Below are 24991 nucleotides of genomic sequence, written 5' to 3' on the forward strand. Positions count from 1 at the left end.
TTTGGGTCGTTGTCCTGCTGAAAAATGAACCTTCGCCCCAGCCTGAGGTCAAGAGCGCTCTGGAGCAGGTTTTCAACCAGGATATCTATATATATTGCTGCATTCATTTTTCCTTCTATCCTGACTAGTCTGCCAGTTCCTGCTGCTGAAAAATATCCCCACAGCATGATGCTGCCACCACCATGCTTCACTGTAGGGATGGTATTGGCCTGGTGATGAGCGGTGCCTGTTTTCCTCCAAACATGGCGCCTGGCATTCACACCAAAGAGTTCAATCTTTGTCTCATCAGACCAGAGAATTTTGTTTCTCATGGTCTGAGAGTCAATCAGGGGCTTTTTGGCAAATTCCAGACGGGCTTCCATGTTCCTTTTACTAAGGAGTGGCTTTTGTCTGGCCACTCTACCATACAGGCCTAATTGGTGGATTGCTGCAGAGATGGTTGTCCTTCTGGAAGGCTCTCCTCTCTCCACAGAGGAACGCTGGAGCTCTGACAGAGTGACCATCGGGTTCTTGGTCACCTCCCTGACTAAGACCCTTCTTCTCCGATCGCTCAGTTTAGAAGGCCGGCCAACTCTAGGAAGAGTCCTGGTGGTTCCAAATGTCTTCCATTTACGAATAATGGAGGCCACTGTGCTCATTGGGACCTTCAAAGCAGCAGAAATTTTTCTGTATCTTTCCCCAGATTTGTGCCTCAAGACAATCCTGTCTCATAGGTCTACAGACAGTTCTTTTGACTTCATGCTTGGTGTTTGTGATCTGACATGCACACTAAACTGTGGGACCTTATATAGACAGGTGTGTGCCTTTCCAAATCATGTCCAATCAACTGAATTTACTGCAGGTGGACTCCAATTAAGCTGTAGAAAGATCTCAAGGATGATCAGTGGAAAAAAGTTGCACCTGAGCTCAATTTTGAGCTTCATGGCAAAGGCTGTGAATACCTATGTAAATGTGATTTATTAGTTTTCTATTTTTAATAAATTCAAAAAAAGTAAAAAAAAAAAAAACTTTTTGCACATTGTTATAATGGAGTATTTTGTGTAGAATTTTGAGATAAGAGATTAAATTAATACAATTTGGAATGAGGCTGTAACATAACCAAATGTGGAAAAAGTGAAGCGCTGTGAATACTTTCTGGTTGCACTGTAAGTGGTCCTGTATGGAAAAGTGCCAGAAAACACTGGTATGCATACATGGAAGTCAGCTCTGCAAACACTCCTGCTAAGAGGCATCAAGAGAAGTTCCACAGCATGCTGGAGTATTCCAGAAGCAGCCAAGGAAGAGAGTAAGAAGGCGCAGGATGCAATTAGGATTGAAAAAGCCCAAGCGGTTTGCTGCAAGAATTCTTGGGAGGGTGGTGGGAAAGCTATTTAAAAAGCTCAAGCTAAGTTTAGAAGAGGTTCCTCCCCAGGTTGGGAACTCTAGAGGTGGTTCAACAAGTTAAGAGGGGAGTGTGAATTTGAAAAGATGAGAGAGCTATCAATATTAACCTACCACACAGACCTCCTTTCCAAAGTACTAAATATTTAATCGTCCTTGGACAGCTCGGTTGCTTCCAGTCAGTGGATCTTTTCTACAAGACTGCTCCTGTTCCAGTTCAATGAGGGCCTTGTCCCGTGGCACCATACTGCCCAAGGAACGGGCGTCTCCAAAGAATTCAGGGATTTTTTTTTCTGTATCCCTCCCTACCACAAGCTGCTTTGGTCTGACATAGCTTGGATACACTGTGTCTTGCTAGAAGAAGGGTTATAAATCCAGAATTTAGGGCACTAAACCTGAGCATGTCAGTGGACTTCATTTATCTGCCACAATACATGTTTCTCCATTCCAAACTACAGTTGCACAATGCTCAGAGTGTTAATAAGCCTGCCGGTAAAGACACAGAGCTATTTTTTTTCCTCACAAGGCAACGTTGGGATTGCTGATGTTCTGATGGAAAGCAGAGAAGAGGAACCAGTTTGGCAGTGGTGTAACATGGCAACTGAAAACAGAAACTGGAAAGACACCCTTTCTCTCGCTCTGTCGTTATCACGCACACACATCACTTCCTTGTGAAGTTTAACCCTAACATGAAGCTGCAGCACTTCGGGTTAAACCAAGGATTGGAATTTGAACCCAAGCACACTAAAAAACATTCCATATCACCACAACATTATCATATACCAGCACAGCACAAATTCAGAAACTAATGACAAAGAACCCAGAAGAGTGCATTGAACCATGAAACTGCTACACGAGGGGTCGGGAACCTATGGCTTGCGAGCCATATAAGGCTCTTTTCATGAGTACATAAGGCTCAGATAACAAATAGAAATTGTGCAATTATTTAATGTATTGATACAAGCGATGTCGATTGTCACATGTGTGAAGCTTAGATAACACTGATGCATTGAGTTAAGTCCGTATATTTAAGACACAATTTAAACTACAGTTTACACCAACAAACCGAGTTTTGGCTAAAAATCGCTAAATAATTCTTTATATGGAAGCTCATTAAACAATCTATTTTCATTGTCGAGACACTTAGTGATGGAAAGCCAAAGACAAACTTCTAAAACCTAGTAGCTCTAGAGCAATTTGTTTGGATGAGCGGTAAGAATGGGGGGAGCACAGCTTTTTACCCTCGCCCAGTGCCGTCTGCACCGAAGGTAAATGCTTTGGTACCCTTGTTTGCTGTATTTTGCGACACTTTTACAAAAGAACTTTTCTCGCACCTGATTTTGAAACCAATATTTAAGACATAACTGGCAGTCAAAATGAGCCTTAAAACTATTGGGTAACTGCGAGAGGGAGCCAAATTTTAAGAGGTATATTTATATTCATATGGGACACAGGCTCTAGCATTATTATATCATACATTTGATCAAATCATCAAACATTACACAGTGAAATAAAATGTGCGCTTTTGTCTATGGAGAGGTTTTGGCGATTTTGTTGAATTTTGTCTTAAGAAATATGGTTTAGCTTTGGATATTTTTGCTTTCATGTCTCTTTGTCAAAAAGGTTCCTGACCCCTGTGCTACACGAATATTAATTTTCTTGAGCAAACACACAACAAGAAGGAAGCGAATGGTGTAACAAGAGCAGTTGAGAAGCAGAAGAGTAGGCAGCCTGCATCTCATGAGCTGTGGATCACGGCAAGAAAGCATTTACTGGAGCATTTCAATTAGCTTTTGTCCAAGACTCCCTTCGCTGCCCCAGGTGGAGAAGAATGGATGAGTGCAATGAGAGTGACCAGTAGGAAGAGTGATGGGAATCATGCACACATACAGTAGCAGTACACCCACAAACACATATCCGTACACATACCCTTAAAGTAAGAAAATCGAATTTATTTTCAATTACAGTGTAATGTTCTTGTCAGAATACAGGCTAACTCAAAAAGTACTTGGTTTACATGGTGGTTTGATTTTAAAACAGTAGTTTGCATACTCTACTGTGCCTTACTAAAATTCATGTCTATTCAACAACATATTGTCTTTAAAACAATTGCACTAAAAATATGTTTGTTTTTTAAGAGCAAGCCAAGAAGGATTGGCACATTTAGAAAACCTTGTTGATCAAAAAAATAAGAGGAAGTCTTTAATTATAAAATAATCCATTCCTGAATGATTGTATTAATTTTATACAAATTGACTTAAAATTCATAACATTTAACGGAATGCAAACTGATTGAATACAACCCTAAAAAAAACTCATCATTAATGGGGACTGTGTCCACTCTTTCAAACACCTGGGTGTGCACATCTCCAATGACATCTTATGTTCTGCCAACACCAGAGCTTTTTCAAATAACTTGTCTAACTGTATCCATATCTTATTCTACATTCTTATTTTTGCACAGTGTTGCAGCAAAATGTCATTGCACTATTTTCATTGTACTTCATTATGATCCAATTACAACTTAGGTCAGTCTATGAGCAGTACCTTGTAAACATTGTCTTTTTTTAAAATCTTTATTACGTGTTTATCCTGTAATCCTGTTTTGAATAATGAACACTTCATTGTAATTAATGATAGTTTTAATTCTATTAATTTTGAAAGATAACAGAAACAAGTGTGTGGGATTATTGTTGTGCAATAGTATTGTTTGTCTGCTTTATTAGGAAACGACAAATTATTTCTATTGCAAAAGACAATTTCCCTTTATTAAAGGAGAAAAATCACTATTTACTACGAGGATGTCAGTGCTTATAAATATTATATCCCTGGTTTGAATGCAATATGGCACTATGCTAATGATCCAATGAACTGAATAAAATAGGTTACAGAGATTAACTTCCGTTCATCCATTATGTGCACCGCTTATCCTCAGTAGGGTCGCAGGGGTGCTGGAGTCCATCCCAGCCATTTTCAGGCAGAGTGCAGGGGAACACCCTGAACTGGTTGCCAGCCAGTCGCGGCGCACACAGAGACAGACAACCCACTCACACATTTATACTGAGGGACAATTCGGACCGGCCAATTAACCTGCCATGAATGTCTTTGGAATGTGGGAGGAAACCGGAGTGCCTGGAGGAAACCCACGCAAGTTCAGGGGAGAACATGCAAACTATGCACAGGAAAGCTGGTGGCTGGATTTGAACCCATGACCTCAGAACTGTGCCGATCACATCTGAATGATTTAGGGTGAAAACAGAGGCATTTTCACACTGAATTATCTTTCGTTTTGAATGAATGATACTAACCTGAAAACTTTGAAGGCTAATTTGTGATTACGTAAACATAATCTTCACACTGACTGTAAAGTGTTTGTTAATTAGTGTTAACACAACATCATGTAGCATGCTATACGAGGGATCCTTTTTATTTTTTTATATGGAAAATGAACAAATTTTTTAGACTAAAAGGTGCATCCAAAATCCCTAAATTGGCCAGAAACGTGCGCCTCTTGTGCAAACAAAATTGCAAATGCTAGACCAATTTTAAGCAGTTATTGATCAGTCGATACATTTATTGCTGACCACTCTTTCATGAGAATGGTGTCAACAGGAATCGAAGCAGATAGCAAAGATAAGAGCACCTAAACCTAACCACTAGGCCCCACTAGGGACATGGGTGCTTGTTTACCTTTGCATAACATTGTATGCAACGGGAATCTAACCTATGTCACGGCCGGAATGGCGCCGGAACGTAACATTTAAGCACTGGGAAAAACACCGCACATGAGACAACTTTAGGTCTTATCTCATCATCACATTCTTTTTAGTCACAGTACAAGTTAGAGAAACAAAAATAGAGAAAGTGATTGAAAATCGGCTGAAAATTAAGTTAGAACTTTTCCTCTGATCTAACTAAGCATTGTAAGTGACAAACATTTTGAATAAGTGCGGCAATGTGTTTATTCATACTTTGCAGGATGACCAAAATATTTCCCACAACGCCTTTCTCTTCATTCAGTTCAGAATCTTGTGTGGTTCTATATACGTTGCGATTCTGTACCACGGCCCAATTTAATGTCTGACAATATTCTTGCAACCCAGCCAATAATAACATCAACAATTTGGTACTGTGACTCAACAGAGTGTGATTATTAGATAAAACCCTTTTCGTGTGTTGTCTGTATCCATAGTGGTCTAGGGGCTAGGCCAGGGGTCAGGAACGTTTTTTACCCAAAGAGCCATAAAAGCTAAAAATGTTATAAAAATAAATTGAGAGAGCCACATCATATATTTTCAGACAAAAAGGTAATTCTCCAGCACATTTTATTTCACTGTGCGTCATTTGATGATTTAATCAAATGTATGAAATGATAATGCCAAATCCTGTGTCCCAAATCAATGTAAATATGCCATTTACAGTTTGTCTTCCACCTTCATTTAAGAGTGTTGAGGCAATTCTTTTCCGTGAAATTTGTCCTTAATAACGATTTCAAAACAATGTACATGCAAAGTTCTTTTGTAAAAATGTCACAAATTACTGCAAACGATAAGCATATCGTCATATTCACTTTTGGTATAGACTGCACTGAGCGAGAGAGAGAAGTGCCTTGCGCTGTGCGCAGGGATCTTCCCACCTGTACTGCTCACCCAATCAAAGTCCTTTGCCAGCGGTTTTTTTCATCAGTTTAAATGGTTTCTTATCGAACTTCTGCATTTAGTTGCTTTGGCTTTATATGGACCAAAATCGGAATGAAATAACTTGACTTTGGAACGCTACAGAGAGATGTGCAATAGTTACATTTTAGTTCGGAGCCATATGTACTCATGAAAAGAGCCATAGGTTCCCTACCCCTGGGCTAGGCTGTGGTGGGCTCTCTGCTACAATCCAGGTTCAATTCACGCTGCATCCTATGCAAATGTGATCAGTAAGATATTGATCGATCAATGCACAAATTCGGAACTTTTGATCGTTTTCAACCCGAGCCCTTACTAGTTTTAATTTTATGCAACTTACTAGTCTAATGCACCTTATATATATGAAGAAAATAACACAAAGATTATTTTTGGGGGGTGCGCCTTAGAATCCGGTGCGCCTTACAGTGCAGAAAATGCAGTATTTTAAAAAAAATCCTTGATTTACCTTATGTTTATTTTCTAAATGAAATACCATTCAAAAATAAATGCCAGGAAGCTCAACACTAGTCAACAACAGCTGCCGAGTGAGGCCATCTCAACAACTCCAGAATTGGAAGAGCACAAAGCTTATCCACCAACACAGCAGTGGCCTGCCAGGAAAATGTGTCCAGCTCAGCAGATTCCTGCCAGGCGTCTCCTCCAGGAACCTGCCATGCCAGAGGGAGAGAAGGAGCATTGCCACCATTTTGATTTGGATGGCTCCCCTCAGCTTAGACGCTGTCGCAGCACTCCGCATGTCAAGAGCTCACTGCTCATCAGCAACATCACACACTACAGTCACCACTGCAGAACACCATCCCACACACACATAGTCCTAATGATGGGCTGAAAGCATTCAGGGTATTTTTCTGTTTAATCATTTACAGTCCTGTGAAAAAAGTATTTGCCTCTTCCTGAATTCTGTGGGATTTTTTTTTTCGTATTTATCAATCACAAAGGTTTGAGATCATCAAGCCAAATTCTAATATCATAAAGGGACAACTCAAGAAAATACTAAACACAGTTTTGAAATGTTGATTCCAATTATTAGGGCACAAAAAAATCTAGGCATATCCAGCCCTATGTGAAAAGGCAAGTAAGAAACACTATGTAGACTGATGAGTCAAAAATTGAACATTTTGAAAGGTGCGCAGCCCATTACATTTGGCGTAAAAATGGCACAGCATTTGACCAAAATAAAATGATGCCAACAGTAAAGCATAGTGTTGGCAGTGTGGTGGTCTGGGGCTGCTTTGCTGCCTCAAGACCAGGACAACTTGCAGTTGTTGATGGAATTATGAATTCTGGTGTTTACCAGAAGATCCTGAAGGAGAAGGTTCAGCCATAAGTTGGTGCTTTCAAACATAAGCACTCTTGGATCATACAGTAGGACAACAATTTTGAAACACACAAGCAAGTCCACCTCTGAATGGCTAAAAATAACAATATGAAGGTTCTGAGCTGACCAAGTCAAAAGTCTGGGTTTAAATCCAATTAAGATTCTATGGTGTGACCTTAAACGGGCAGTTCATGCTAGAAAACTCTCCAATATGACAGATTTGAATCAATTTTGCACAGAAGGGTGGGTGTAAAGTCCTCTACAGCGTTGTGTAAGGCTCATTACCAATTATCATAAACATTTGATTTCTGTTATAGCTGTCAATGGTGGCAAAACTAGCTTTTAGGTCCAGAGGGCAATTAATTTTTCGCATAAATTGTTATTTTTTTTTGTGCTGAAATAAATGTAACCTACATTTCAAAACTGTATTTTGTATTCCTTAGGGTTTTCTCTTTGTGATATTAGAATTGGTTTAATGATCTGAAACTGTTGTGAGTGTTAAATATGCAAAACAAAAACGGAAATCTGGAAGGAGGCAAATACTTTTTCACCCCAATGTAAGTTGAAGGGCCCATGACATGAGACACATTTGAAAAGGCCCCGGACATTGCTGAAACCTCCACAAAAATCAACATACATGATCAACTTCATTCATGTGGTATTAACCCATACCGTAATGATTAAACGACTGCAAACATTTTACTTCATGTTTAAGTAAATCTTCATCAAAACATTTCAATGTGAAACACGTTAGGATTTGCAGCACATTCCTAATACACAAGAATCTCCAAGGACCACTTTTTAACAATTCAAATATAAGCAAAGAAAGTAGCAAATGGTGGGAAAATATAATAAAACTCTAAATCTCTAATGATTGAAGATGGCATGGAATATGGTGCGAGAGAACACATCTGCTTGTCTTTGATGACGCAAACAAAAACACAGACAAACTTCCGTCTATGATCACATTTTCCCACTTTACACCATCAAAGGTGGAAAATCAGGCATGTATAGCAGAAAGTCCCTTTATGCGCAAAGGCTACAATTTTGTGACCACTTGAGTTGAAAGTGTTGAAATTTAAATTACAAAATACAGCCAATTACCATGCGTGTCCAGTACTGTTTTGATAAATAGATAAAGGTGAGATAAACAGTATGTCACAAAAGTGAGTACACTCCTCACATTTCTGCAGATATTTCATCATAACTGTTTAATTGAACAACACTGAAGAAACATCGCTTTAACACGATGAAAAGTAGCCTGTGTAAAGATTATATAGCAGTGGATATGTATTTTTCCCCTCAAGAAACTCAAAAAAATACCCATTAGTAGATAAACCCCTGGTAAAAAAAAGGTGAGTACACCCTTAAGCATAAGTTCCTGAAGTTCAACATTTTGTGTGGCCCCCATAATTTTGCATAACAACTTTAATCTTCCTAGCCATGGATTTTACCCGAGTCTCACAAATTGCCACTGGAACGCTCTTCCACTCCTCCATGACAACACGACTGAGCTGGGGGATATTCAAGATCTTGTAGTTCTCCACCTTCGGCTTGAGGATGCCCCAAAGATGTTCAATTGGATTTAGATCTGGAGACATGCTTGGTCAGTTCATCCCCTTTACCCTTAGCCCCTTTTAGAAAAGTAATTTTATAAGTGTATTTGGAGTCATTGTCAGGCTGGAACATTGCCGTGCGACCCCGTTTCAGGAGGGTGGGGATCATTCTCTGTTCAAGTATTCCACAGTACATTCCTGAGTTTGTGTTTCCCTTAAAGAAATGCAACTTCCTAATTCCAGTTGCACTTATGCAGTCCCAAACCATGAGATTCCCAACACCATGCTTGACTTTGGGCACGTCACAAACATGTTTGTACTCTACAAATGATTTCAGCCACACATGCGTCACACCATCAGAGCATAAAATAATAATCTTCGTCTCATTAGACAAGAGGATGTATTTCCAGTAAGCCATGGGCTTTGTTGACATACTTATTTTTAATGTGTCAAAGTGATGTTTTGTCAATGGTGTTCCAATAATCATTATAATGAAATCTCTGCAGAAGAGTGAGAGGCGTGTAATCACTTTTGTGACATACTATATGTATGTTATGTATTAATATTGATTATTATGTGTTCAAAGTAGAGTGCATTAAAATTCAAAGTGGTGGCTCCACATTTAATGACTAAATTCTCCAAACAGGCCACAGTCACACCACACCCACCAACAACCGGCAGCAACACACTGACACTTGCATGAAGGAGCATGAAGTAAGGCGTGTGCTGAAAACTGTAAACCCCAGGAAGGCAGCTGGCCCAGATGGAGTACCAGGGAGGGTACTCAGGGACCGTGCCGATGTGCTGGCTGGGGTCTTCACCACCATCTTCAACCAGTCCCTGTCACAGGCTACTGTCCCACCCTGCTTCAAAACCTCAACCATCATTCCTATCCCCAAGAAGTCAGCAGTGGAAAGCCTGTAGCACTTACGCCTGTGGTCACGAAATGCTTTGAGAGGTTAATGTCCCAGCACATCAAGGACTCCCTGCAACCCACACTGGACCCCCACCAGTTTGCCTACAGGGCAAACTACTCCACTGACGACGCCATAAACAACGCACTTCACACCACGCCGAGCCACATGGACCACCAGGGTAGCTACGTCAGAAAGTTCTTTCTGTACTTCAGCTCAGCCTTCAATACCATTATGCCGGAGATCCTGGAGGAGAAACTCTCTCACCTAGGACTCTCTTCCTCTGCCACTGGAAAATGGAATTCCTCTCAAACCGCCCACAGTCCGTGAAACTCTGCAACCACGTCTCTCCCACCCTAACACTGAGCACTGGCTCCCCCCAAGGATGTGTACTGAGCCCCCTGCTTTTCAACGTCTACACCTCCCACTGCTCACCGACCCACCTCACAAACACAATTGTTAAGTAGGCCGGCGATACTACCATGGTCGGTCTCATCTCTGAGGGGGGCGAGGCGGCGTACAGGGATGAGGTGGAGACATTGACAATGGGGTGTTCGAAAAACCACCTGAGACTGAACACCACAAAAACAAAATAACTCTACTACTACACTACACTTCAGGAGGAAAGGCAGGAACCCAGCACCACTCATTATGAATGGATACTGTGAAGCGAGAGTCCACTCTTTCAAATTCTTGGTTGTGCACATCTCCGATGACCTCTCCTGGTCTGCAAACACCAGAGCGGTGGTAGGGAAGGCTCAGCAGCGACTCAATTTCCTGAGAGTGCTCAGGAAAAATAATATGAAACTGCAGCTGCTGGTGTCCTTCAACAGAGCCACAGTGGAGAGCATTCTGACATTCTGCATTACGGTGTGGCATGCTGGGTGCACAGCAGCAGACAGGAAAACACTTCAGAGGGTCATCAACACAGCCCAGAGAATAGTTGGTTGCTCTCTGCCCAGTCTGGAGGACATTGCCTGCTCTCACTACCTCAACAGAGCAGAAAACATAATCAAAGACTCTTCTCACCCCGGCCACCAACTCTTTGACCTGCTGCCTTCCGGCAGACGCTACAGGTCACACAACACAAAAACAAACAGACTCAGAGACAGTTTTTTCCCCAGAGCCATCACCACCCTTAACACACACTGCACAAAAAACTGAAACTCTTGCAAACACCTCATACAGATGTAAAATTGTATTTGTGCGTATGCTTACTTTGCACAATGTTGCCTTTTTGCACTACCGCATATTTCACTAATACGATCCCAAAACTATATATGAACACCCTATGTAGATATCTTCTGCTTCTACATGCCCACACATTCTTGTGTAAATATTGTGTAAATTATCTCTTATCTTTTTTGTTTATTTTTTTTATTCTCTCAGTAAGATGTGAGCCTGCAGTGCCACGTCCAATTTCGTTGTCACAATATGTTCAACCCATTTTGTAACAATGATAATAAAGGTATATTCTATTCTAAAATTGTCTATTTGCCTTCAGTAAAAACTTTTTTTAAATCACGTCCAAGTTTTTGCTGAAAGCTATTTGTAGAGTACAAGGATGTGAAAAAAATATTGTAGGAATGAATTGTTTTGGTTTGATAGACCTCTGTGATGAAGATTAAAAATAGAAAACTCTCAATACAACTGTTTTCTATTTGGAATTATTAGAGAGTGTAAGTCAAGACAAGCCATGTTTATTTGTTTAAAAAATATTTTAAGTAACTATTTTATTCACATAGTGAATGACAATTTTATCAAATGTTTTTAGGAATGTTTTTCTGCGGACAAACTTCTGTTTGAAACTCAACTAATTTCCCTAAGGGGATGAATAAAGTATCTATCTACTTATCAATCTATCTATCTATCTATCTATCTATCCAAGAGGACTCCAACAATCAGAATTGTAGCAGCGATGATGTAATAAGAAATGTCACCAGTACACAGAGATAAAAGACAACCCGTAACAAAGCAGCAAGAGTTGGGCTAAGGTTTGTGTCTTTAGCTTTGGCTTTATGCTCAAAAAGGAGTTAAGTAAAACAATTGTACGCTAAAGAGAACTTTATACATCCATGCAGAAACACACTTCATAGCAGAGTGTAATTACCGTTGTGAAACTCAAACAAAGAACATGATGTAAATAAAAATTTCATTGAAAGCAATGTAATTTCAGAAAGTATATGATTTTCAAAAATTGATAGACATGAACATTTATGCCACAAGTCACTATACTCTGTGCGTTGTTACATTGTCTTTTAGCACTACTGAGATAAATAAGGAAAAATAATATGGAGTGTTGAATTTTTAGTTTAAAAATGATACAATATGACAACAGGGTTTCCGCTGGCCACAGCTGAGTAGCACATTTCATGTGGACTCAACAGCTACAAGATATAATTAAGTCTAAACATTTAATTTCACTCCATTATCCGAAGTGGATTCCAATGTTGGGAATAACGCTGTTATAAATGACGCTGATAAGTAATGCTGTTCCTTTTTTTCAGTAAAGGGTTAATCAAACTACAGTAATCACTTTTTCCACTGTTATCATACTGATGGTAAAAAGTGGTGCGTTACTTTGAACAAAATGGTTTTCCGCTCTCCTGAGTTGCTTACATCTTTTCGGATCATTGACTACAAAATAGTTAGAAAGCATTTACGAATACAAAATGTGCTAATGCGCCGAAGAAAAGGCGAATGAGGGCTGAGTTGACAGCACGCGGCCTGTGTCGTTAGCGAACAAAACAGCTCTATGAGCCGATATGGGAGCCAGCTGCCCACCAATCGAGAGTCGGTGTTCTTAAATCCCTTCCTTCCCACTGAGTTGTCCTACCAATGCCTAGTGGGCTAAAGGCTGATAGCAATTTCTTACAGAGAGTAGTTTTCGTTTTGATTTAGTATTAATTGAGTGTTGAGAAGAATTAAAGGACGGAGCTATACACAGCATGCAGGCTGCTTTTTTCCTTTGCCCAGTGCCATCTGCACCAAATGTACATGTGTCTGTATCCTCATTTGCAGTATTTTGTGACATTTTTACAAAAGAACTTTGCCCGCACCTTGTTTTGAAACCATGACAGTCAAAATGTGCCTCAACACCCTAAGTTACTGCGGGAGGGAGACAAATTTTACATGGTACGTTTATATTTTACAGGGGACACAGGCTCTGGAATCATTATTATTATTCTACAGATTTGATCCAATTATCAAACGTCACACAGTGAAATAAAATGTGCTGAAGAATTAGCTTTGCCTAAGGAGCAGATTTGGCAGTTTTGTTAAATTTTGTCTTCAAATATATGGTGTGGCTCTCGCAAAAACATGTCTGAAAATATTTGCGCATTTATGGCTCTTTGGGTCAAAAAGGTTGCTGACACCTGCACTAGATAATACTATTACCTTAAAAATGAACTTGAGCAACATGTTGTGAATCCACGATGCGATGTTGCCTTTTCCGTGAATTATAAAATAAACAAGTGCTCATCTTCCATGAGTGTGTGATTTAATGACAGTCCGTGTTTTTGTCCACCGTGGATGTTTATTTCTCTAGGTCTGGTGTCACACGGACTTTAACAGATCGGATACAGGTTGCGTTTCGAGCAATAAAATCAAATTTCTCTGCAGTGTGAACCTAGCCTTTGATGCTTTACAAATAGTCATCTTTTTTCATCTGTCTTGGGGTCTCGGTTGGCGTTAAGACGACTATTGTCAGCAGGCATTTTCTTTCTACACGAACAAATAGAAACAAAAATCCTCATGGGGACGTCACTGTCCAGCAATCCCACCACCCAAATTCCTCCTACCAAGTGTGTTCTGCCCCAAAAAGCTTTTCTCAAAGTAAGATAAATGAAAATAGGGAAAGATGAACATCTAAATCCAATCCTAATCTATTATGTATCTATTTCATCTAAACTACTTTGTAAATCGTGATGTGTGTGTGTGTATACTACTTATAGGTTCTGAAACGGCAATACAGGTTTTCGTGAGAATTTACACAATTGTACTTTCGACCTCTGTGAGTGTCATTAGCTAGGTTTCGTGTCAAGGCACCCCCAATAAATACCAACAAAATTGATAAACATCTGCTTTCGTGTAGTCTTTGTGGGGTTTCTAACCACTGCAGGTCCTGACCACCGACCACTCCAAGCTTTCATCGGCCCATCAATGCCAGGCCATATTTGCTTGTAAAACAAAAGGGCTCTTTGAACTCAATTGAGCATTGCGAAAATATACTTAGTAGGGTCAAGTCACATTTATTAGTATAGCCTTTGATCACTAAAAAGTCTCAAAGGACTGCACAGGCCACAATTACAAGACCCCCTGATCTGAAACCTGCATGCCGGCTACAATTGAGAAAATATTTAACGTACAACTTTTTTTACCCCAAATGAGGCACATCACCTTTAACTTAAAAAGGTAAACATCAACTGTTGATTATTATCCTTTCAGCCATACTTAACCAATCAGCATTTCTTCAACCAGACTATTATCATAAGTATAGATAGCAATAGATAAATAACAATAAAGATGGAAAAAAGTTCTTCTAGCCCAACTGAAGATGGCAGCCTGACTTCTACTACTGTTTCTCTTTCTTCTTCTATATCCTCGTCCATCTGTCTAGCCCTGCAGCTCCATGTCAAACACCACCTTTGTTCTGCACCCTCTCCTGCCCTCCCTCCCCCTTGGAAGACTCATCTGCCAGCCTCCATTTTATGCTTGGAGCTCCACTGTAAGCGCACATACACACACACAAGCACCTGACCCAAGACCAGTGACAAGCAGCCAGGAGCTGCATCAACACAATGACAGCACATTTGCAACACCATCATCCAGTCAAACCGGAGGGGGAGGGTTGGAAAAAATGGCCGACAGATTTGGGGAAGAGGGAGGGGGGGGACAAATCCTCCTCATGCTGGACACTTGCATGGCAGCTCCTAATGGGGGACGCAGAAGAGGACAACCATCGGCGCTGTGGCTTCTCCTTCCGACGAACTCATTAACCCTTCCTTTCGAATTGTTTTTAAGAGGAAGAGGGTCATAAAATATGCTTGACATGTTAGCGTCAACGTCCGTTTCCTTGAACGAAGTGACGGACATGAACCGGGAAGCGAGGAGAAGACACTTGACTTTGGGCTTTCATGGTGAAAAAAAGACGAAAAGAAAGCTCCCCGTGGAAGCGGTGGAGGAAGAACAGGGAAGAGGGTCAAGCTCATTCCAGGTCACGCATGAAGCGAAAAGCTATCCCATGATCCACCAATGGCGACGTTCTCGCAAGACCTTGAAAGCCCCAACGAAAAGCGCACGAAAGTAGAATCGCGCCGCCGTCGTTCAAACGCCAAATTACACAGCGAATAAACGGTCAAAACTCACCTCTACTGTCTTCTCCTTCTCCTCCAAAGTTGTCGGTCTCATGCGTGCGTCCACTCCGGCTAGTGGGTGATCGCCATCTTTCCTCCTGCTTCTCCTCCTTCTTCTTCTTCTCCTTCTTCTTCTTCGCTGCAGATGACCTGAGCTCCTCTGCCGAGCAGCTCGGAGTCACACGCGGGGAGGAGGAAGAGCAGGAAGACGAGCACCACCACCACAACAATGATAACGTGACGAACGGGCCACACAAAAGAGGAGAAGAAGGACAAGAAGTTTGGCAGTAGGCGAGCGAGCACCAGAGGGTGCGCGAGAGTTGGCCACGGGATGAGGAGTGTGCAACGCCTGAGAAGCTCATCCTTCATCGGCACTCCAAGCCAACGCAGATCCGCTAAGCACAGAGTCCTCCAGTGGGCGCGCGCACAAAGACGCACGTGCGCACGCTGTGTCGGCGACATTATTGTCGAGGTTTCCATACGCGTCGTGGTGCGAGTGTTACGTCATGGAGGTTATCGACAGTTCACGATGATGATGATGCTCCTCATATTAAATTACTTATTACTGTGACGCCCTTGTTTAACCCTCCTCTTATGTTGCCACCGACCCATTTTGGATTTGAAATGCATATAAAAATCGCATACATGTGTTTATTGCATCAAGCCTTCTTGACATTGTCAGGAATGTCTATTTCAGGGGTCTCAAACTCACGGCCCAGGGGTCCATTACACATAAGGCTCCCAGCGTCATATGAAAGTTTAATGTGAATATATTATATTAAGAGGAAACAAATCTTTCATATTGGTTTAAATATGAGCAAAAATACATAGTATGACATTGGGGTTTTTGGTACCGTAGCAGAGCCATTAACATGATCACCCATCCATTATCTGCACCGTTTATCCTCAGTAGGGTCACGGGGGTGCTGGAGCCCATGTCAGCTATCTTCGGGCAGTGGGCAGGGGACACCCTGAACTGGTTGCCAGCCAGTCACAGGGCACACTGAGACATACAATTCACTCTATCTTTCCTACCTAGAGACAATTTGGACAGGCCAATTAAACTGTCATGCATGTTTTGGAATATGGGAGGAAACCTGAGTACCGGGGAGAAACCCACGCCAGATAGGGATAACATGCAAACTCCGCACAGGAAGGCTAGTAGCTGGATTTGATCCCTTGACCTCAGAACTGTCCCACAGACGCACTAACCACTCACCCGCCAACAACCTGAAACACCTACTACACATAATGGTTTAAATACAATAAAAACAAATCTAGTAGTATAAATTAAATCAGATTTATGACAAGGCACAGGCTAACCAAGTGAGGAAAGGGACCTGAGGAAAGCTTAACCAAACTGAAAGGGTGGCACCAGATGGCCTCAGGATTTTCAGCCATTGAATCACACACTACCAGTGTGGAGATAAGGAAACACTGAAATATAAAAATACAAATAAAAACAACTTCACAGCAAAGCATAGAAATGTGACATAAAAGTGTGTTACAGTAAAAGACTAGAAGTTAAACTGATTACATTTGACCATTCCTTTAATTTCTGCTTATTGTTAAATGGATGATACTTGTATTGGCAGCCACCATGAGTACAGATATCTTCAAAAAGGCTTGTATCTACACTGATATCTACTGATATTGGTAGTTGCACATCCTTTAAAAAATCATAATTGATTCCAATACAAATATCTATCTAAAATTGTACTAATATATTTAATTATGTTGTCAATTTGAATGTGTAAAGTAAACAAAAATCTATAAATATTAAACAAAACAACACAAAAACTATTTCTTCCTGAATAACTGTAGAAAGGTGTAAATATTTTATTTAGAGTTGATTGCAATGACTGTTGATTGTTGTTTGAAAAAAAAAATTAATTTTAGTGGTGAACACAGTGAACACAGTTTACGTCATTAAATACTAGATGCAAGATTTCAGTTGTTTTATACAAAAGAATCAGTGCATTTAATTGCAAGAGTCAAGCAGTGGCAGCGGTCCATGGATTTACCAAGCCCCAAATCTGATTCCATTAATGATAGGCTAGTAATGTTTACGGCCACTAGGAGGCATATTAAGACACAGCCTCGAGGTTGCCAGATTAGATTGTGCCGTTATTAGCGCACTGATTAATAAAAGGTCGACTATACAATCACATGTAGCTGTCAGAGAACGGATGAGGGGATTGGGATTACAGAAAGTTGAGTTTGTGGCAAGAGGGATGGTGGTATGCAAAGGGAACCCCGTGTGAAAGGATCTCCCTTTGATGTCGTTTGTCAAATTTACGCTGTAATGTTCATGTAAAGAGCAACATTGTTAAATTTATGCTTGCAGGGGTTGTACAATTGTGCGTATATCAGACTGTTTTACTCTGTTTTTATGACAGTGGCAGGCTGTGTATTTCACACATGGGCCTTCAGTGATTGATGGCCTTTACTGATGTGTTGTTCGCAAACTGGCTCTGTAACCTGTCTTGTGATAGTGAATGACAGAAGCTGGCTCACCCACAATCAAGAGCCGGTTCCCTTCAAGATACTGTTTTTTCTCTTATGATTGGTCAATGTTTTTCCCCAGGAATTCTGTGTTATTGACTTTACATTTGTTAAATAGTGTTTCATATTTTTTTGTACATCTGTGAATATTTTTATTTTTGTTTTTCCTGTGTTTTTCAGGGAAAATGTGTTTTACAAAACAAACGTTTCTTCTTGTATTTCATAGTTCATTTGTTGCACTGAAAAGTAAGAAAATGTAATAACATTTTGTTGTGTTTTTTAAAGATTCTGAGTTGATGACATTAAAGTTACTCAGCATTAAAAAGTTCAAATTGTAAATAAGTTAAAAGTTCCATGGAAAGTGAAAAAAAAAACCAAATGCTAATATTACTTAGTAGAATAATATATTTTCATCTTTGGTGTATTTTCGCCCCCAAGCTAACATTTCCCGAGGCCTTCCAGAAGGCCCTCGCTTTGCCAACTCGAAATCTGATTGGCTAAACCAACCGAATTATCTACACCTATGTTATGCTACAGGGCCTTCAGATTTTTTTGTGAAGGCCCTTGGGAAGATATCTGAGCCTGGCAACAAGTAATGGAAGAAATATGATTGGTTAAATGTTTAAATATAAAAGCACATATCTGGAAGCAACACAACCAGGTGGTAAGCAATGGCTGGAAGCTGACGGATGATTTGGAATTATTTAATAACTATTCATGGACCAAATATGATTACATCACATAATTCAGATATTTTTTTTAGGCACACAGAGGCCTTGCAGGCCCACCACTGAATCATACACAACTTGTTTTTTCACTGAAGTACCAGTATATACATGTATTATTTGCACCATAAAAGTCTAAACATAACCTTTCTGATAAGTAACTGTATATTATTTAGCTCGAGTTAACTGGGGGTGAGGCGGCCTACATAAAGGAGGTGGAGAGGCAAGGTGGTGTTCGAAAAATAACCTCATACTGAAATAACCTCATATTAAACACTGCAAAATCCAAAGGAATCATACTTAACTTCAAGAGGACAGTCACAAACCCACCTCCATTCAGCAACAATGTATACTGTGCATAGAGTCCATTCTTTCAAACTCCTGGTCAGTAATAGGGAATGCCCAGCACCAGGACAACAACCTGGAACAGAAGCTGCTGGTGTCCTACTACAGAGCCACTGTGGAGGGAACTCTGGCATACGGCATCGTGGTGTGGGGTGCATGGAGCATGACTGCAGAAAAGAAAAACTTAAAGAGTCATCAACACACCCCAGAAAATGCTGGCTTGCAATACTGCAGCAGAGTCATCATCATAAAGGACTCCTCTCAAGTTTTCTATGACATGTTTTTCCTTGAGTGCTACGTCTAATCTCGTTGTGAACAATGTTCATTACGTAGTCATGAATGTTAATAAAGATCATTCTAAATTCTAAGTTAAAGCTTTGACAGCACTCAAAATATGTTAAAAACACAGGGAACAGGGTACTCAACAGATTTAAAATGGGGGTTTTATCAGTGTCTTCTTTAGCATGAGACATGGGTAGTTTGTCCTCATTAAATGATTTTATTGTACCGTCAAAAGTTGGAAAATACTACATACCCTACATACCTCTGTAGGGAACTCTTTAAAGCTCCTTTTATCTCTTGATTTAACTCTTTGAAGCTGCTGCTTTTTGGGTTCAGGCAGCTCTATATTCAAAGGGACAGTGTTCCATATCTAGGGCCTCCATTGTTCCAAATAGCTTTCATTTAGTAAAAAAAAAAAAAATCATAGGTCGAAAATATTTGTACATCTTTTTCAATGTGGAATCCCTTCTCGGATCAGCACCATGTTCTTCCGGGATCCTGTCGCCACACTCTGCTGTGTATCACTGGCCCTCGCTCGTACCAGACAACACAGTGCCATCTAGTGGTCAAATATTACACATTAGACCTTTGAATGGCTGTGAAGTGGCCCTAGCTCAGAGTTAAAATGTTGTTTACATCGTTAATTAGAGGAATAACTCAGATTTGAACTTTAAAAATTTCCCTTTACAAGACAAATTCCACTTGCTTATTAGCATTATTGGCTGTATTAGCAACATGTGCTTCTACTATAAGAATATAAATCCTTTAAAGCCAGTGCTAGAGTTGTTGTTTTTGTACTATTTACTACAGTCAATTCACATTTATGTGTATAGCCCTTTATGACAAAATTCTCAGAATGGTGACAATATCCCTTGATCTCAATACAACATTGCCTCTATAAAGACAGTAAACACTTTCCAATGGGAAAAAAGATAACATACATTAATGGCACATTATGAGAGTGTGAGGTAAATATGTGACACGTCAAAGTGGTGTGAAACAGGATGTGTTGCTAAGATGACAGATGGAATACAGTCTCAAGGTGTGAAATAGTGACGCACATTACCCCCTATGTATTTCCCCAAAACACTACACTAATACACGTTATTGTTGATAGAGTGCCCTGGAGGTGCCAGGTAGCAGTCGGAAGTTTATCCCACTGCCCGGACATATGGCTTCTGCTGCAAATCTGATTAATAAGGGATGGCCTCGAGTCAACAGTCCAGGCCACATGGGAGCAGCCAGGCTACGCAACCTTAAACCTGCATGCAATGCCAAGCTTGGCTAAAAACTGATCCGTCAACAGGGAGGCAGAACACCCGCGCAAGGGGCTTTTATTATATTTATTTCACCTTAAGCCTCCAATTGGCCGCTGACCAATCCAAGGTGTATCTTGCCTCTTACAGGTGGTCTCCTCAACATACCAAGCAGCATTAGATTAACATAGATTTATAACATTCTTAGAATAAAGTATATAATGTTATATAGTTTGATGAATTAAAAAGTGATTGAATTTTAAAAGTAGATTAAATTGTTTGTTTGATTTTGGTTGCCCAAAATTGCAGAACACCAATGAGTCATCAGTCTCTCACACAAGCGGAAGTGTGAAGTTTAAATGTAAAATGGATTTGTCTCCACAGTGGTGGCTCCTAGAGGTGGGCGGATCAATCCAACAATCGATATTATTGATACTATTTGTCTGGGATAGATACTTTTTACTCCTGCGCCAATTTCCTCAAAGCGCCGCTTCTCAGAGTAAAACAGTATTGTTTACAAAGTAAATCTTTAACTATTTGCATTTTCTGACTTTATTTCCAAAATATTGTGCAATGGAAGGTATACCTTCATGTTGACATTGTCATACTTGTATTTTTGGTTCTTTGCCCTTTTTGTTTTTTTGTTATGAAACAGTTGTAGTAGAAAAAAATGTTGTTTTTCTACTGTTAAAGTCTGCATTGTAGTTATCTAATAAATAATAATAGATTTGTGTGCATAAAATATTTGTGCTGTGTTAGTCATAATTATAATCAATAAACTCAGGGAGGTGATCAATTTTTCAATGATCAAAACATTTCAAATCAGAAAGTGTTGGTATTGGTAAATACTACCCTGTATTTATTTGGATCGGATCGATACAGAAATTCCTAGTATTGTCAAGTAAAATGTAAATGGTCCGCATTTATATAGCATTTTTCAAGTCAACGAAAACCTCCCAATGCGCTTTACAATGTGCTTCACACTTTTCCCTTTTACTCACAAACTAACCGATAGGAGCGTCAGCCAAGCAAGGCAACTACCTGCTATCGGGGGATTCAATGTCTTGCCCAAGGACATTTCGACATATAACACGGAGGAAACGACCCTGCGACCTCTCGATCCCAAGACGAGCGCTTTACGTCCTGAGCCAATGCCGTCCGAAAAACAATGTTTGAAAAGGGAATTGAACCACGTCAAGGCATGTTTATTTGTATAGCTCTTAATCACAAGGAGTTTCAAAGGGCTGCACAGACCACAGACTATTGCAAACTACAGACTATTGGAAATATAGGTCATTCATAAGCTGTAGAATATAAGTATGTATTAAGCCTTAAAACCTTAAAATCACATCTTAAGCTAAAAGGGAGCCAATGCAGGTTGGCTAAAATCGGGGTAATGTGATCAAACTTTCTTATCTTAGTTCAAAGCCTTGCATGCGTAGTGGCTTCACAATGTTTTGTGAATCAATCATTAATTCCTATGCATTCAACTCAGCCTGTCTTGGTTCTTATTGTCTATTTTTGTGTTTGATTCACTTTGTATCGTAAGAGATTGCCCCATCGTGTATGTTAACTTGTAATTAGCCAGCCACTTGCAGAAAAACTCTGCATCATGTACGTCAACGGGTACGTCTTTCCTCCTCCCTCATGATTCCAAGTAGTTGATGACGGCCTTATTAACGGTACATTAAGTATTATTTGACCATTAAGTGTCACTGAATTTTATAGAGAAATGAGTCCTACAAAGCAGAAGGAATAAGGCAAGTCCATTGACCCAACAGTAGTTTTCTCCTTTTAATTTACCAGGCTAGTTTTGTTGGGATGTTTGCTAGCCTAATGTCATCACACACGACTTCTAGTATTCCCTCCAGTTAGTCTATCATATTTGTTTCCCATTCATTCGGTACTCACTTATCCCTAGAGAAAGTGAGTGATGTACGTTTGGACCAGTTTGATTTTTTTTTTTTAAGAAGCATGCTATTGTTGTAAAGTGACCATTCAAGAAAATTGTGTTTTTGGCTACTAATACATTAGAACTGCCTGACGCAGATTTTTAAAACAATTTGAAAAAATTGGTTTTCAGTGATCTCCAAATTAAATACAGAGTTTACAACGATACAATTTATTTATTTACTTCTCCCTCATTATAGGCTTGTTTGCCAAATATTGGTACAATTACCTTCTGGCATACTCATCTGTCACGGTTACCATGGCGCCCAATTGGCTCCGCCCGTGTGGCGCCAGCTGCGGCTCGTTAAGAGATTGGATTTCTGTCTATTTTAAGCTCAGCGCTCTCACGCTTCCTTTGTCAGCCCTTCAATGAACTTCTGCCCCGCAAGACATGGGTTTTGACTTAGTCCTGTTCCTGTTGGTATTTCCTGTCCGGTATAGTTCCCGTTTATTTTGTCCTGTTTAATTTTGGTTTCCAGTTTTGTTTCTGTCTATTTTTGCCCTGTTTATTATTTTCTCCAGTTTTCGTTCCCGTCTAGTTTCTCCTATTTATTTTTGATATCCTGATTCATTATCTATCCTGTCTGTCCCGTCCTGTCCAGTATCGACCCCATCTGTCAGGTATCAACTCGGGAAGTTGGAATCAATCTCGTCGGTCTCTGGCTTCCTGTCTTTCCACGCCAGACCGCTGCCTAATGTGCATGACTCCCCATTTCCCGAAAAATAAAAGGCTTGTGTGAGAACGTCACGCATTTGGGTCCTGATCCTGTTCTGTTTCTTGACATCATCGTGGAAATGACATTGATTAAAAATGAGACCAGCTGATAAGGGAACAGGCGAGTTATTCCAATCTGCTGTGTTGGAGAAATAAAAACTTAACCAGTTTACCTGGGATCTAATTCCAAAGCAATAAGTAAATATTTAGGGTATTGATATTTTTATGTATTCAGAAGAGACACTAATTTTGTGTCTACATGCAAATGTGTCATTCAATGCCCAAACACTAATTTACTTAACCAGAAATATAACAAAGCAACAATCGTCAATCACAACAGACTGTCACAACAAACAATATCAATGAATGAATGTCCTTTAGCCTGTGAATAAAGGCTATACAAATAACCATGACTTGACTTGACCTTATTGTCATTATACAAGTTCAGCGAAATTGGCGGCTTCTCTTTTGAGTGCGATTGAAAGATTATAAAGGTAAAAATATGTAAAAGGATAAAAAAACATCAAAGACACAATATATTAATGAAAAATAATACGGTATACTCCCAGTGACCCTACTGAGGATAAACGGTGCTGATAATGGATCGACGGAATATGGTACAGTGACAGTACAGTAGAGGCTGTAGATGGGACCCACAACTCCACATTTCCTCCACCTGTCATGATTGCTGATTCAGGGCACCTGTGACTGCCCAATTGGCACCAACAGCCCTGAGCGCTGATTGGTTCAAAGACTCTTTTTAAACCCCCGGCTTCCTAGAGGAAGCCGTCAGACCGTTTGCATACCTATGCTCCCAGCTAGGCAAACTCAATACCTTCCGACATTATCCTGCCCTGTTTCCTCCTGCCTGATACCTGTTGCCGACCTCTTTTTTGGACTCGATACCGCCCTTGCTCTCCTGTCCCGGCTAGCGACCTATATCCCTGCTGCCTACAATTATCCTCGCTTGACACAGAAGTGCCACTTCCGCGTTCCTGCCACCTGCTACCTGTGTCCGTCGATCATCTCATTGTGGAAGCAAGCACTGCTCTCTCTCTTTATCAATAAAACTTGAGTAAACGAATGCTACTGGGTCCTGTCTCCGTTTCTGGCTCGTGACACCACCCGCGACTATTTTTGAGGCAAAACAAAGAATGTTTGTCGGAAGTACCGTAAAAAGACAAATGTAGTCACTCCACTGTTTCACCAAGTACTTAGCAAAAAGGTTTCACTTTTATGAATGTGTCACTATTGGGAATGGTGTGGTTATGTGTCTCGACCAGCGATTATTATTATGCACCAAAGGCTTGGGAACGAAGGTGATGACTCCATGATTTCAGACACCTGTTCAGCTGATCCTGTGAACGTGGTGAAGTGGTATTTGTTCATGTAAACATTCTGCATTGACTGGGTCTTCCAATTTCTGAAATTTAAAATTTAATTTTCTTTATTTTAAGGTTTTTTATATATTTCTCCTTAGAAAACACAGACACACTATTATTTTTGAGTATACAGTGAATATAAATTAATCTTCAAATGCAATGTTCTCTTCGGTCAGGTTCTCACTCAGCTCCAGTTTTTGATTTGGAACCTACCTTTCATCTTAAATAGAGAAACCAAAGTTGTGTCATGCTCCAACTGCAGGCTAGCAGCTCGTCAATAGGATGATAGATTGTTCACACAAAATCTTATAGATGTAAGCTGCAGTCTTGTTGATGTTTTTGTATCTAAGTGATTCGAGGTAATTGTTTAATTGACCTTTTGATGCATACAGAGTGTATATGATATCGAAATTTAAGAACGCAGTGCATGTCAACACATGTATCCCACTCTGTCTCACTGACTCTAACGAAAGTAATACTAAGTTAGAAATTTACTAAAAAACATTGTCCTAGGTAATGTTCTCATGTAACACAAAAGCAATATCAAGATCCAAAGCCAATGGTGCCAATTCCTTTGTGGGCAGTGTAAAGCTAACAATTAGCACAAAT

The 24991-nt window shown here is 40.2% G+C and overlaps 1 protein-coding gene and 1 long non-coding RNA gene across 4 annotated transcripts in view; one reads left to right on the forward strand and one right to left on the reverse strand.

Annotated features, from left to right (window-relative positions):
- znf462 (zinc finger protein 462) overlaps positions 1 to 15611 on the reverse strand; it is a 52449-nt gene extending 36838 nt beyond the window's left edge. The window contains exon 1 of one of the 3 annotated variants that reach the window (XM_088355627.1): positions 15236 to 15611. The gene's annotated coding sequence lies outside the window, so the exon portion shown is untranslated. The remainder of the gene's footprint in view (positions 1 to 15235) is intronic. The other 2 variants (XM_088355625.1, XM_088355626.1) reach the window with 2 other exon arrangements.
- Positions 14783 to 15872, forward strand: LOC148350710 (uncharacterized). Its single transcript, XR_015853018.1, has 2 exons — positions 14783 to 15172; positions 15265 to 15872. It is a non-coding gene; the product is annotated as an uncharacterized LOC148350710 (long non-coding RNA).
- The last annotated feature ends 9119 nt before the right edge of the window (positions 15873 to 24991 follow it).

Source organism: Urocampus carinirostris, chromosome 16 (assembly GCF_059441175.1).
Source record: "Urocampus carinirostris isolate Australia breed hairy pipefish chromosome 16, RoL_Ucar_1.0, whole genome shotgun sequence".
NCBI lineage: Eukaryota > Metazoa > Chordata > Actinopteri > Syngnathiformes > Syngnathidae > Urocampus > Urocampus carinirostris.